This window comes from Heterodontus francisci, unplaced genomic scaffold (genome assembly GCF_036365525.1).
Source record: "Heterodontus francisci isolate sHetFra1 unplaced genomic scaffold, sHetFra1.hap1 HAP1_SCAFFOLD_242, whole genome shotgun sequence".
NCBI classification, from domain to species: Eukaryota; Metazoa; Chordata; class Chondrichthyes; order Heterodontiformes; family Heterodontidae; genus Heterodontus; species Heterodontus francisci.
Genome location: NW_027142053.1, coordinates 36,814 through 50,000, shown reverse-complemented (window position 1 = coordinate 50,000; position 13,187 = coordinate 36,814).

Below are 13,187 nucleotides of genomic sequence, written 5' to 3'. Positions count from 1 at the left end.
GGCCTGTCACCATGGAGACAGAGCGGGGGAGGGGCCTGTCACCATGGAGACAGAGCGGGGGAGGGGCCTGTCACCATGGAGACAGAGCGGGGGAGGGGACTGTCACCATGGAGACAGAGCGGGGGAGGGGCCTCTCACCATGGAGACAGAGCGGGGGAGGGGCCTGTCACCATGGAGACAGAGCGGGGGAGGGGCCTGTCACCATGGAGACAGAGCGGGGGAGGAGACTGTTACCATGGAGACAGAGCGGGGGAGGGGCCTGTTACCATGGAGACAGAGCGGGGGAGGGGCCTCTCACCATGGAGACAGAGCGGGGGAGGAGACTGTTACCATGGAGACAGAGCGGGGGAGGGGCCTCTCGCCATGGAGACAGAGCGGGGGAGGGGACTGTCACCATGGAGACAGAGCGGGGGAGGGGCCTCTCACCATGGAGACAGAGCGGGGGAGGGGCCTCTCACCATGGAGACAGAGCGGGGGAGGGGCCTGTCACCATGGAGACAGAGCGGGGGAGGGGCCTCTCACCATGGAGACAGAGCGGGGGAGGAGACTGTTACCATGGAGACAGAGCGGGGGAGGGGCCTCTCGCCATGGAGACAGAGCGGGGGAGGGGACTGTCACCATGGAGACAGAGCGGGGGAGGGGCCTCTCACCATGGAGACAGAGCGGGGGAGGGGCCTCTCACCATGGAGACAGAGCGGGGGAGGGGACTGTCACCATGGAAACAGAACGGGGGAGGGGCCTGTCACCATGGAGACAGCGGGGGAGGGGCCTGTCACCATGGAGGCAGAGCGGGGGAGGGGCCTCTCGCCATGGAGACAGAGCGGGCGAGGGGACTGTCACCATGGAGACAGAGCGGGGGAGGGGCCTCTCGCCATGGAGACAGAGCGGGGGAGGGGCCACTCACCATGGAGACAGAGCGGGGGAGGGGACTGTCACCATGGAGACAGAGCGGGGGAGGGGACTGTCACCAAGGAGACAGAGCGGGGGAGGGGCCACTCACCATGGAGACAGAGCGGGGGAGGGGCCTCTCACCATGGAGACAGAGCGGGGGAGGGGCCACTCACCATGGAGACAGAGCGGGGGAGGGGCCTCTCACCATGGAGACAGAGCGGGGGAGGGGCCACTCACCATGGAGACAGAGCGGGGGAGGGGACTGTCACCATGGAGACAGCGGGGGAGGGGCCTGTCACCATGGAGACAGAGCGGGGGAGGGGCCTCTCACCATGGAGACAGAGCTGGGGAGGGGCCTCTCACCATGGAGACAGAGCGGGGGAGGGGACTGTCACCATGGAGACAGCGGGGGAGGGGCCTGTCACCATGGAGACAGAGCGGGGGAGGGGCCTGTCACCATGGAGACAGAGCGGGGGAGGGGACTGTCACCATGGAGACAGCGGGGGAGGGGCCTGTCACCATGGAGACAGAGCGGGGGAGGGGCCTCTCACCATGGAGACAGAGCGGGGGAGGGGACTGTCACCATGGAGACAGAGCGGGGGAGGGGACTGTCACCATGGAGACAGAGCGGGGGAGGGGCCTCTCACCATGGAGACAGAGCGGGGGAGGGGCCTGTCACCATGGAGACAGAGCGGGGGAGGGGCCTGTCACCATGGAGACAGAGAGGGGGAGGGGACTGTCACCATGGAGACATAGCGGGGGAGGAGACTGTCACCATGGAGACAGCGGGGGAGGGGCCTGTCACCATGGAGACAGAGCGGGGGAGGGGACTGTCACCATGGAGACAGAGCGGGGGAGGGGCCTGTCACCATGGAGACAGAGCGGGGGAGGGGACTGTCACCAATGGAGACAGAGCGGGGGAGGGGACTGTTTCCAAGGTGACGGCGAATGGGGGCGGGGTCTGTTTCCAGAGTGACGGCGAATGGGGGCGTGGTCTGTTTCCAAGGTGACGGGAGTGGGGGCGGGGTCTGTTTCCAAGGTGACGGAAGTGGGGGCGGCGTCTGTTTCCAAGGTGACGGGTGTGGGGGCGGGGTCTGTTTCCAGAGTGACGGGAGTGGGGGCGGGGTCTGTTTCCAGAGTGACGGGAGTGGGGGCGGGGTCTGTTTCCAGAGTGACAGGAGTGGGGGCGGGGTCTGTTTCCAGAGTGACGGGAGTGTGGGCGGGGTCTGTTTCCAAGGTGACGGGAGTGGGGGCGGGGTCTGTTACCAAAGTGACGGGAGTGTGGGCGGGGTCTGTTTCCAGAGTGACGGGATTGGGGGCGGGGTCTGTTTCCAGAGTGACTGCGAATGGGGGCGTGGTCTGTTTCCAAGGTGACGGGAGTGGGGGGCGGGGTCTGTTACCAAAGTGACGGCGAATGGGGGCGTGGTCTGTTTCCAGAGCGACGGGAGTGGGGGCGTGGTCTGTTTCCAAGGTGACGGGAGTGGGGGGGCGGGGTCTGTTACCAAAGTGACGGCGAGTGGGGGCGGGGTCTGTTTCCAAGGTGACGGGTGTGGGGGCGGGGTCTGTTACCAAAGTGACAGGAGTGGGGGCGGGGTCTGTTTCCAAGGTGACGGGAGTGGGGGCGGGGTCTGTTTCCAAGGTGACGGGAGTGGGGGCGGGGTCTGTTTCCAGAGTGACGGTGAATGGGGGCGTGGTCTGTTTCCAAGGTGACGGCGAGTGGGGGCGGGGTCTGTTACCAAAGTGACGGCGAGTGGGGGCGGGGTCTGTTTCCAGAGTGACAGGAGTGGGGGCGGGGTCTGTTACCAAAGTGACGGCGAGTGGGGACGGGGTCTGTTTCCAGAGTGACGGGAGTGTGGGCGGGGTCTGTTTCCAAGGTGACGGGAGTGGGGGCGGGGTCTGTTTCCAAGGTGACGGGAGTGGGGGCGGGGTCTGTTACCAAAGTGACGGCGAGTGGGGGCGGGGTCTGTTTCCAGAGTGACGGGAGTGTGGGCGGGGTCTGTTTCCAAGGTGACGGGAGTGGGGGCGGGGTCTGTTACCAAAGTGACGGCGAGTGGGGGCGGGGTCTGTTTCCAGAGTGACTGCGAATGGGGGCGTGGTCTGTTTCCAGAGCGACGGGAGTGGGGGCGGGGTCTGTTTCCAAGGTGACGGGAGTGGGGGGCGGTGTCTGTTACCAAAGTGACGGCGAATGGGGGCGTGGTCTGTTTCCAGAGCGACGGGAGTGGGGGCGTGGTCTGTTTCCAAGGTGACGGGAGTGGGGGGGCGGGGTCTGTTACCAAAGTGACGACGAGTGGGGGCGGGGTCTGTTTCCAAGGTGACGGGTGTGGGGGCGGGGTCTGTTACCAAAGTGACGGGAGTGGGGGCGGGGTCTGTTTCCAAGGTGACGGGAGTGGGGGCGGGGGCTGTTTCCAGAGTGACGGTGAATGGGGGCGTGGTCTGTTTCCAAGGTGACGGCGAGTGGGGGCGGGGTCTGTTACCAAAGTGACGGCGAGTGGGGGCGGGGTCTGTTACCAAAGTGACGGCGAGTGGGGGCGGGGTCTGTTTCCAGAATGACAGGAGTGGGGGCGGGGTCTGTTGCCTGAGTGACGCGAGTGGGGGCGGGGTCTGTTACCAAGGTGACGGAGTGGGGGCGGGGTCTTTTTCCAGAGTGACGGGAGTGGGGGCGGGGTCTGTTGCCTGAGTGACGCGAGTGGGGGCGGGGTCTGTTACCAAGGTGACGGAGTGGGGGCGGGGTCTGTTTCCAGGGTGACGGGAGTGGGGGCGGGGTCTGTTTCTAGGGTGACGGGAGTGGGGGCGGGGTCTGTTTCCAGGGTGACGGGAGTGGGGGCGGGGTCTGTTTCCAGGGTGATGGAGTGAGGGCGGGGTCTGTTACCAAGGTGACGGGAGTGGGGGCGGGGTCTGTTACCAAGGTGACGTGAGTGGGGGCGTGGTCTGTTACCTAGGTGACGGAGTGGGGGCGGGGTCTGTTACCTAGGTGACGGGAGTGGGGGCGGGGTCTGTTACCAAGGTGACGGGAGTGGGGGCGGGGTCTGTTACCAAGGTGACGGAGTGGGGGCGGGGTCTGTTTCCAGGGTGACGGGAGTGGGGGCGGGGTCTTTTACCAAGGTGACGGGAGTGGGGGCGGGGTCTGTTACCAAGGTGACGGGAGTGCGGGCGGGGCCTGTTTCCAAGGTGACGGGAGTGGGGGGCGGTGTCTGTTACCAAAGTGACGGCGAATGGGGGCGTGGTCTGTTTCCAGAGCGACGGGAGTGGGGGCGTGGTCTGTTTCCAAGGTGACGGGAGTGGGGGGGCGGGGTCTGTTACCAAAGTGACGACGAGTGGGGGCGGGGTCTGTTTCCAAAGTGACGGGTGTGGGGGCGGGGTCTGTTACCAAAGTGACGGGAGTGGGGGCGGGGTCTGTTTCCAAGGTGACGGGAGTGGGGGCGGGGGCTGTTTCCAGAGTGACGGTGAATGGGGGCGTGGTCTGTTTCCAAGGTGACGGCGAGTGGGGGCGGGGTCTGTTACCAAAGTGACGGCGAGTGGGGGCGGGGTCTGTTACCAAAGTGACGGCGAGTGGGGGCGGGGTCTGTTTCCAGAATGACAGGAGTGGGGGCGGGGTCTGTTGCCTGAGTGACGCGAGTGGGGGCGGGGTCTGTTACCAAGGTGACGGAGTGGGGGCGGGGTCTTTTTCCAGAGTGACGGGAGTGGGGGCGGGGTCTGTTGCCTGAGTGACGCGAGTGGGGGCGGGGTCTGTTACCAAGGTGACGGAGTGGGGGCGGGGTCTGTTTCCAGGGTGACGGGAGTGGGGGCGGGGTCTGTTTCTAGGGTGACGGGAGTGGGGGCGGGGTCTGTTTCCAGGGTGACGGGAGTGGGGGCGGGGTCTGTTTCCAGGGTGATGGAGTGAGGGCGGGGTCTGTTACCAAGGTGACGGGAGTGGGGGCGGGGTCTGTTACCAAGGTGACGTGAGTGGGGGCGTGGTCTGTTACCTAGGTGACGGAGTGGGGGCGGGGTCTGTTACCTAGGTGACGGGAGTGGGGGCGGGGTCTGTTACCAAGGTGACGGGAGTGGGGGCGGGGTCTGTTACCAAGGTGACGGAGTGGGGGCGGGGTCTGTTTCCAGGGTGACGGGAGTGGGGGCGGGGTCTTTTACCAAGGTGACGGGAGTGGGGGCGGGGTCTGTTACCAAGGTGACGGGAGTGCGGGCGGGGCCTGTTACCAAGGTGACGGGAGTGGGGGCGGGGTCTGTTTACAGAGTGACGGGAGTGGGGGCGGGGTCTGTTTCCAGAGTGACGGGTGTGGGGGGCGGGGTCTGTTTCCAGAGTGACGGGAGTGGGTGCGGGGTCTGTTTCCAGGGTGACGGGGAGTGGGGGCGGGGTCTGTTTCCAGAGTGACGGGAGTGGGGGCGGGGTCTGTTTCCAGGGTGACGGGGAGTGGGGGCGGGGTCTGTTTCCAGGGAGACGGGAGTGGGGGCGGGGTCTGTTACCAAGGTGACGGGAGTGGGGGCGGGGTCTGTTACCAAGGTGACGGGAGTGGGGGCGGGGTCTGTTTACAGAGTGACGGGAGTGGGGGTGGTGTCTGTTTCCAGAGTGACGGGAGTGGGGGGCGGGGTCTGTTTCCAGAGTGACGGGAGTGGGGGCGGGGTCTGTTTCCAGGGTGACGGGGAGTGGGGGCGGGGTCTGTTTCCAGGGTGACGGGGAGTGGGGGCGGGGTCTGTTTCCAGGGAGACGGGAGTGGGGGCGGGGTCTGTTTCCAGGGTGACGGGAGTGGGGGCGGGGTCTGAATCTTTCTGATTCTTTTATAATCCCTTTCAAACTAAAAGAATCCTGATAATTATTGATAATAATTTGTAATAATTTATAAACATTTACTGACCTTTACAACCTTTATAAACTGTTTATAATTCTTCCTCTCACTTTGTAAATCTTTATAATATTTATGATTGTCTGTGATTTATTATCCTTTATGAGATTTTATTCTCATTTATAATCTGTTACATTCACTGCCCTGGACAGAAAACATTGAAAATGATCCCCGTGGATTACTCTCAATTCAAACAGATCACAGAGCATATCATTTAAAATGGCCGCAGCACATGTCGCGTAAAATGGCCGCAGTGAAGGTGACATCAAACAGACCACAGTGCATATCATTTAAAATGGCCGCAGCACATGTCACGTAAAATGGCTGCAGTCAAGGTGACATCAAACAGACCACAGTGCATATCATTTAAAATGGCCGTACCATATGTCACGTAAAATGGCCGCAGTGAAGGTGACATCAAACAGACCACAGAGCACATCATTTAGAATGGCCGCAGCACATGTCGCTTAAAATGGCCGCGGTGCAGGTGACATCAAACAGACAACAGTGCATATCATCAGATCGAACTGGCCTTTGTTAAAACCAGCTGGAGTGGTACTGAGTCCCACACACACACCAGGAAACAGCCAATTCAATTCAGACCTCTATTAATGCCAGCTGAGTGGTACTGAGCCCCACTCACACACCAGATAAGAGCCAATTGAATTTGAGCCTATATTAATACCAGCTGGAGAGGGACTGAGTCTCACTCACACACGGGGAAAGAGCCAATTCAATCCAGGCCTCTATTTATACCAGCTGGAGTAAAATTAACTCCCATTCACACACCAGGAAAGAGCCAATTGAAACCGAGCCTACATTATCACCAGCTGGAGTGGTACTGAGTCCCACTGACACACCAGGAAAGAGCCAATTCAATGCAAACCTTTATTAATACCAGCTGGAGTGGTACTGAGCCCCACTCACACACCAGGAAAAAGCTAATTAAAGCCAGACCGCCATTGATACCAGCTGGAGTGGGACTGAGATCCACTCACACACCAGGAAAGAGATAGTTCATTCCAGGCTTCCATCAATACTAGCTGGAGTGGCACTGAGTCCCACTAACACCCCAGAAAGAGCCAATTCAGTCCAGGTCTCTATTAATACCAGCTGGAGTGGAATTAACTCCCACTCACACAACAGGAAAGAGCAAATTCAATCCAGACCTCTATTAATACCAGCTGGAGTGGAGTTAACTCCCACTCACACACCAGGAAAGAGCTAATTCAATCCAGACCTCTATTAATACCAGCTGGAGTGGTACTGAGTCCCACTTACACACCAGAAAGAGCCAATTCAACCCAAGCCTCTATTAATACCAGCTGGAGGGGTACTGAGTCCCACTCACACAGCAGGAAAGGGACAGTTCATTACAGGCCTCTATTAATACCAGCTGGAGTGGCAGTGAGTCCCACTCACACCAGGAGAGAGCCAATTCAATCAAGGCCTCTATTTATACCAGCTGCAGTGGTACTGAGAGCCACTCACACACCAGGAAAGAGGCAATTCAATCCAGGTATCTATAAATACCAGCTGGAGTGGTACTGAGTCCCACTCACTCACCAGGAAGGAGCCAATTCAATCCAGACCTCTATTAATAACAGCTGGAGTGGTACTGAGTCCCACTCACACAGCAGAGAAGAGACAGTTCATTCCAGGACTCTATTAACACCGGGTGTTCTGGCACTGTGTCCCACTCACACACCAGAAAGAGCCAATTCATTCTAGGCTTCTATTAATACCAGCTGGAGTGATACTGATTCTCACGGACACACCAGGAAAGAGACCATTCCATCCAGACCTCTAATAATACCAGCAGGATGGTACTGAGCCCCCCTCAGGCACCAGCAAGAGCCAATTCAATCCAAGCCTCTATTAATACCAGCTGGAGTGGTACTGAGTCCCACACACACATCAAGAAGTGCCAATTCAATCCAGACCTCTTAATACCAGCTGGAGTGGTACTGAGTCCCACTCACTCACCAGGAAGGAGCCAATTAAATTCAGACCACGATTAATAACAGCTGGAGTGGTTCTGAGCCCCACTCACTCACCAGGAAGGAGCCAATTAAATTCAGACCTCAATTAATACCAGCTGGAGTGGTACTGAGTCCCACTCACTCACCAGGAAGGAGCCAATTCAATCCAGACCTCTATTAATACCAGCTGGAGTGGTACTGAGCCCCACTCACACACCATGAAAGAGCCAATTAAATCCAGACCTCAATTAATACCAGCTGGAGTGGTACTGAGTCCCACTCACTCACCAGGAAGGAGCCAATTCAATCCAGACCTCTATTAATACCAGCTGGAGTGGTACTGAGCCCCACTCACACACCAGGGAAGAGCCATTTCGATCCAGGCCTCGATCTATAGCGACTGGAGTGGGACTGAGAGCCACTCACACACCAGGAAAGAGGCAATTCAATCCAGGTATCTATTAATAGCAGCTGGAGTGGTACTGAGTCCCACTCACTCACCAGGAAGGAGCCAATTCAATCCAGACCTCTATTAATAACAGCTGGAGTGGTACTGAGTCCCACTCACACAGCAGAGAAGAGACAGTTCATTCCAGGACTTTATTAACACCGGGTGTTCTGGCACTGTGTCCCACTCACACACCAGAAAGAGCCAATTCATTCTAGGCCTCTATTAATACCAGCTGGAGTGATACTGATTCTCACGGACACACCAGGAAAGAGACCATTCCATCCAGACCTCTAATAATACCAGCAGGATGGTACTGAGCCCCCCTCAGGCACCAGCAAGAGCCAATTCAATCCAGACCTCTTTTAATACCAGCTGGAATGGTTCTGATTCACACTCACACACCAGGAAAGAGCAAATTCAAACCAGATCTCTATTAATACCAGCTTGAGTGGTACAGATCCCCACTCACTCCCCAGCAAAGTGCCAATTCAATCCAGGCCTCTATTAATACCAGCTGGAGTGGTACTGAGTCTCACTCACACCCAGGAAAGAGACAATTCAATTTAGGCCTCTTTTAATACCAGCAGGAGTGGCACTAATCCCCACTCACTCACCAAAAAAGGGCCAATTCAATCCATGTCTCTATTAATAGCAGAAGGAGTGGAACTGAGCCCCGCTCACACACCAGGAAGTGGCTAACTCAATCCAGGCCTCTATTAATACCAGCTGGAGTGGTACTGAGTCCCACACACACCAGGAAAGAGACCATTCCATCCAGACCTCTAATAATACCAGCAGGATGGTACTGAGCCACCCTCAGGCACCAGCAAGTGCCAATTCAATCCAAGCCTCTATCAATACCAGCTGGAGTGGTACTGAGTCCCACTCACACCAGGAAAGAGCAAATTCAACCAGATCTCTATTAATACCAGCTGGAGTGGTACTGAGTCTCACTCACACACCAGGAAAGAGCCAATTCAATTCAGGCCTCTTTTAATACCAGCAGGAGTGGCACTAATCCCCACTCACTCACCAAAAAAGAGCCAATTCAATCCAGACCTCTATTCATACCAGCTGGAGTGGTACTGAGTCCCACTCACACCCCAGGAAAGAGAGAATTCAATCCAGACCTCTATTAATACCAGCTGGAGTGGTACTGAGTCCCACTCACACCCCAGGAAAGAGAGAATTCAATCCAGACCTCTATTAATACCAGCTGGAGTGGTACTGAGTCCCACTCACACACCAGGAAAGAGCCAATTGAATCCAGAACACTAATTAATACCAGCTGGAGTGGTACTGAGCCCCACTCACACACCAGGAAAGAGAGAATTCAATCCAGACCTCTATTAATACCAGCTGGAGTGGTACTGAGTCCCACTCACACCCCAGGAAAGAGAGAATTCAATCCAGACCTCTATTAATACCAGCTGGAGTGGTACAGAGCCCCACTCACACACCAGGAAAGAGAGAATTCAATCCAGACCTCTATTAATACCAGCTGGAGTTCTACTGAGCCCCACTCACACACCAGGGAAGAGCAAATTCAATCCAGGCCTCTATTAAGACCAGCTGGAGTTGTACTGAGCCCCTCTCACTCACCAGGAAAGAGGCAATTCAATCCAGACCTCTATTAATAACATTTGGAGTGGGACTGAATCCCACTTACACAACAGATAAGAGACAGCTCATTTCAAACATCTATAAATATCAGCTGGAATGGTACTGAACCCCACTCACCCACCCGGAAAGAGCGAATTCAGTCCAGACCTCTTAATCCCAGCTGGAGTGCGACTGATTCCAACTCACACAGCAGGAAAGGGACAGTTCATTCCAGGCCTCTACTAATCCCAGCTGGAGTGGTTCCGAGCCCCACTCACACACCAGGAAACAGCCAATTCAATCCAGACCTCCACAATACCAGCTGGAGTGGTTCCGAGCCCCACTCACACACCAGGAAACAGCCAATTCAATCCAGACCTCCACAATACCAGCTGGAGTGCGACAGAGTCCCACTCGCACAGCAGGAAAGGGACAGTTCATTCCCGGCCTCTAATATTCCCAGCTGGAGTGGTTCTGAGCCCCACGCACACACCAGGAAACAGCCAACTCAATCCAGACCTCCACAATACCAGCTGGAGTGGAATTAACTCCCACTCACACACCAGGAAAGAGCCAATTCAAACCAGACCTCTATTAATACCAGCTGGAGTGGAATTAACTCCCACTCACACACCAGGAAAGAGCCAATTCAATCCAGCCCTCTATTAATACCAGCAGGAATGGTACTGAGCCCCACTCACACACCAGGAAAGAGCCAATTCAATCCAGACCTCTATTAATACCAGCTGGAGGGGTACTGAGTCCCACTCACACACCAGAAAGAGCCAATTCAATCCAGACATCTATTAATACCAGCTGGAGGGGTACTGAGTCCCACTCACACACCAAAAAGAGCCAATTCAATCCAGCCCTCTATTAATACCAGCTGGAGGGGTACTGAGTCCCACTCACAAACCAGGAAAGGGACAGTTCATTCCAGGCCTCTATTAATACTTCTGGAGTGGTACTGAGTCCCAATCACACACCAGGAAAGAGCCACTTCAATCCCAACCGTATTAATACCAGCTGGAGTGGTTCTGAGTCCCAATCACACACCAGGAGAGAGCCAATTCAATGCAGGCCTCTATTAATAACATTTGGAGTGGGACTGAATCCCACTCACACAGCAGAGAAGAGACAGTTCATTCCAGGACTCTATTAACACCGGGTGTTCTGGCACTGAGTCCCACTCACACACCAGAAAGAGCCAATTCATTCTAGGCCTCTATTAATACCAGCTGGAGTGATACTGATACTCACGGACACACCAGGAAAGAGACAATTCCATTCTAGGCCTCTATTAATACCAGCTGGAGTGATACTGATTCTCACGGACACACCAGGAAAGAGACCATTCCATCCAGACCTCTAATAATACCAGCAGAATGGTACTGAGCCCCCCTCAGGCACCAGCAAGTGCCAATTCAATCCAAGCCTCTGTCAATACCAGCTGGAGTGGTACTGAGTCCCACTCACACAAGAGGAAAGAGCCAATTCAATCCAGACCTCTATTAATACCAGCTGGAGTGGTTCGGAGTCCCAATCACGCACCAGGAAAGAGCCAATTCAATCCCAACCCTATTAATACCAGCTGGAATGGTACTGAGTCCCAATCACACATCAGTTAAGAGCCAATTCAATCCAGACCTCTATAATACCAGCTGGAGTGCGACTGAGCGCCAAGCACACAGCAGGAAAGGGACAGTTCATTCCAGGCCTCTATTTAACCAGTTGGAGTGGTACTGAGCCCCCTCACACACCAGGAAAGAGAGAATTCAGTCCAAACATCTTTTAATCCCAGCTGGAGTGCGACTGATTCCCACTCACACAGCAGGAAAGGGACAGTTAATTCCAGGCCTCTATTAATACAAGCTGGAGTGGAATTAATTCCCACTCACACACCAGGAAACAGCCAATTCAATCCAGACCTCTATAATACCAGCTGAAGTGCGAATGAGTCCCACACACACAGCAGGAAAGGGACAGTTCATTCCAGGCGTCTATTTAATCAGTTGGAGTGGGACTGAGCCCCACACACACTAGAAAGAGCCAATTCAACCCAGGCCTCTATTAATACCAGCTGGAATGGTACTGAGCCCCCTCACACACCAGGAAAGAGCGAATTCAGTCCAGACCTCTTTTAATCCCAGCTGGAGTGCGACTGATTCCCACTCACACAGCAGGAAAGGGACAGTTCATTCCAGGCCTCTACTAATCCCAGCTGGAGTGGTTCCGAGCCCCAATCACACACCAGGAAACAGCCAACTCAATCCAGACCTCCATAATACCAGCTGGAGTGGAATTAACTCCCACTCATACACCAGGAAAGAGCTAATTCAATCCAGACCTCTATTAATACCAGCAGGAATGGTACTGAGCCCCACTCAGACACCAAAAAGAGCCAATTAAATCCAGCCCTCTATTAATACCAGCTGGAGGGATACTGAGTCCCAGTCACAAACCAGGAAAGGGACAGTTCATTCCAGGCCTCTATTAATACCAGCTGGAGTGGTACTGAGACCCACTCACACACCAGAAAGAGGCAATTCAATCCAGGCCTCTATTAATACCAGCTGTAGTGGCATTAACTCCCACTTGCACACCTGGAAACAGCCAATTCAATCCAGACCTCTATAATACCAGCTGAAGTGCGACTGAGTCCCACACACACAGCAGGAAAGGGACAGTTCATTCCTGGCCTCTATTTAACCAGTTGGAGTGGTACTGAGCCCCAGTCAAACACCAGGAAACAGCCAATTCAATCTAGGCCTCGAATAATACTAGCTGGAGTGGAACTAACTCCCACTCACACACCAGGAAAGAGCTAATTCAATCCAGACATCTATAATACCAGCTGAAGTGCGACTGAGTCCCACTCACACACCAGGAAAGAGACAATTCAATCCAGACCTCTATTAATACCAGCTGGAGTGGTACAGATCCCCACTCACTCCCCAGCAAAGAGCCAATTCAATCCAGGCCTCTATTAATACCAGCTGGAGTGGTACTGAGTCCCACTCACACACCAGGAAAGAGCCAATTGAAACCAGACCGCTATTGATACCAGCTGGAGTGGTACAGATCCCCACTCACTCCCCAGCAAAGAGCCAATTCAATCCAGGCCTCTATTAATACCAGCTGGAGTGGTACTGAGTCCCACTCACACACCAGGAAAGAGCCAATTCAATACAGATCTCTATTAATACCAGTTGGAGTGGCACTGAGTCTCATGCACACTCCAGGAAAGAGCCAATTCAATCCAGACACCTATTAATACCAGCTGGAGTGGTACTGAGCCCCACTCACACACCAGGAAAGGGCAAAATCAATCCAGGCTAATTTAATACCAGCTGGAGTGGTACTGAGTCCCACTCACACACCAGGAAAGAGCCAATTCAATCCAGGCCTCTATTAATACCAGCTGGA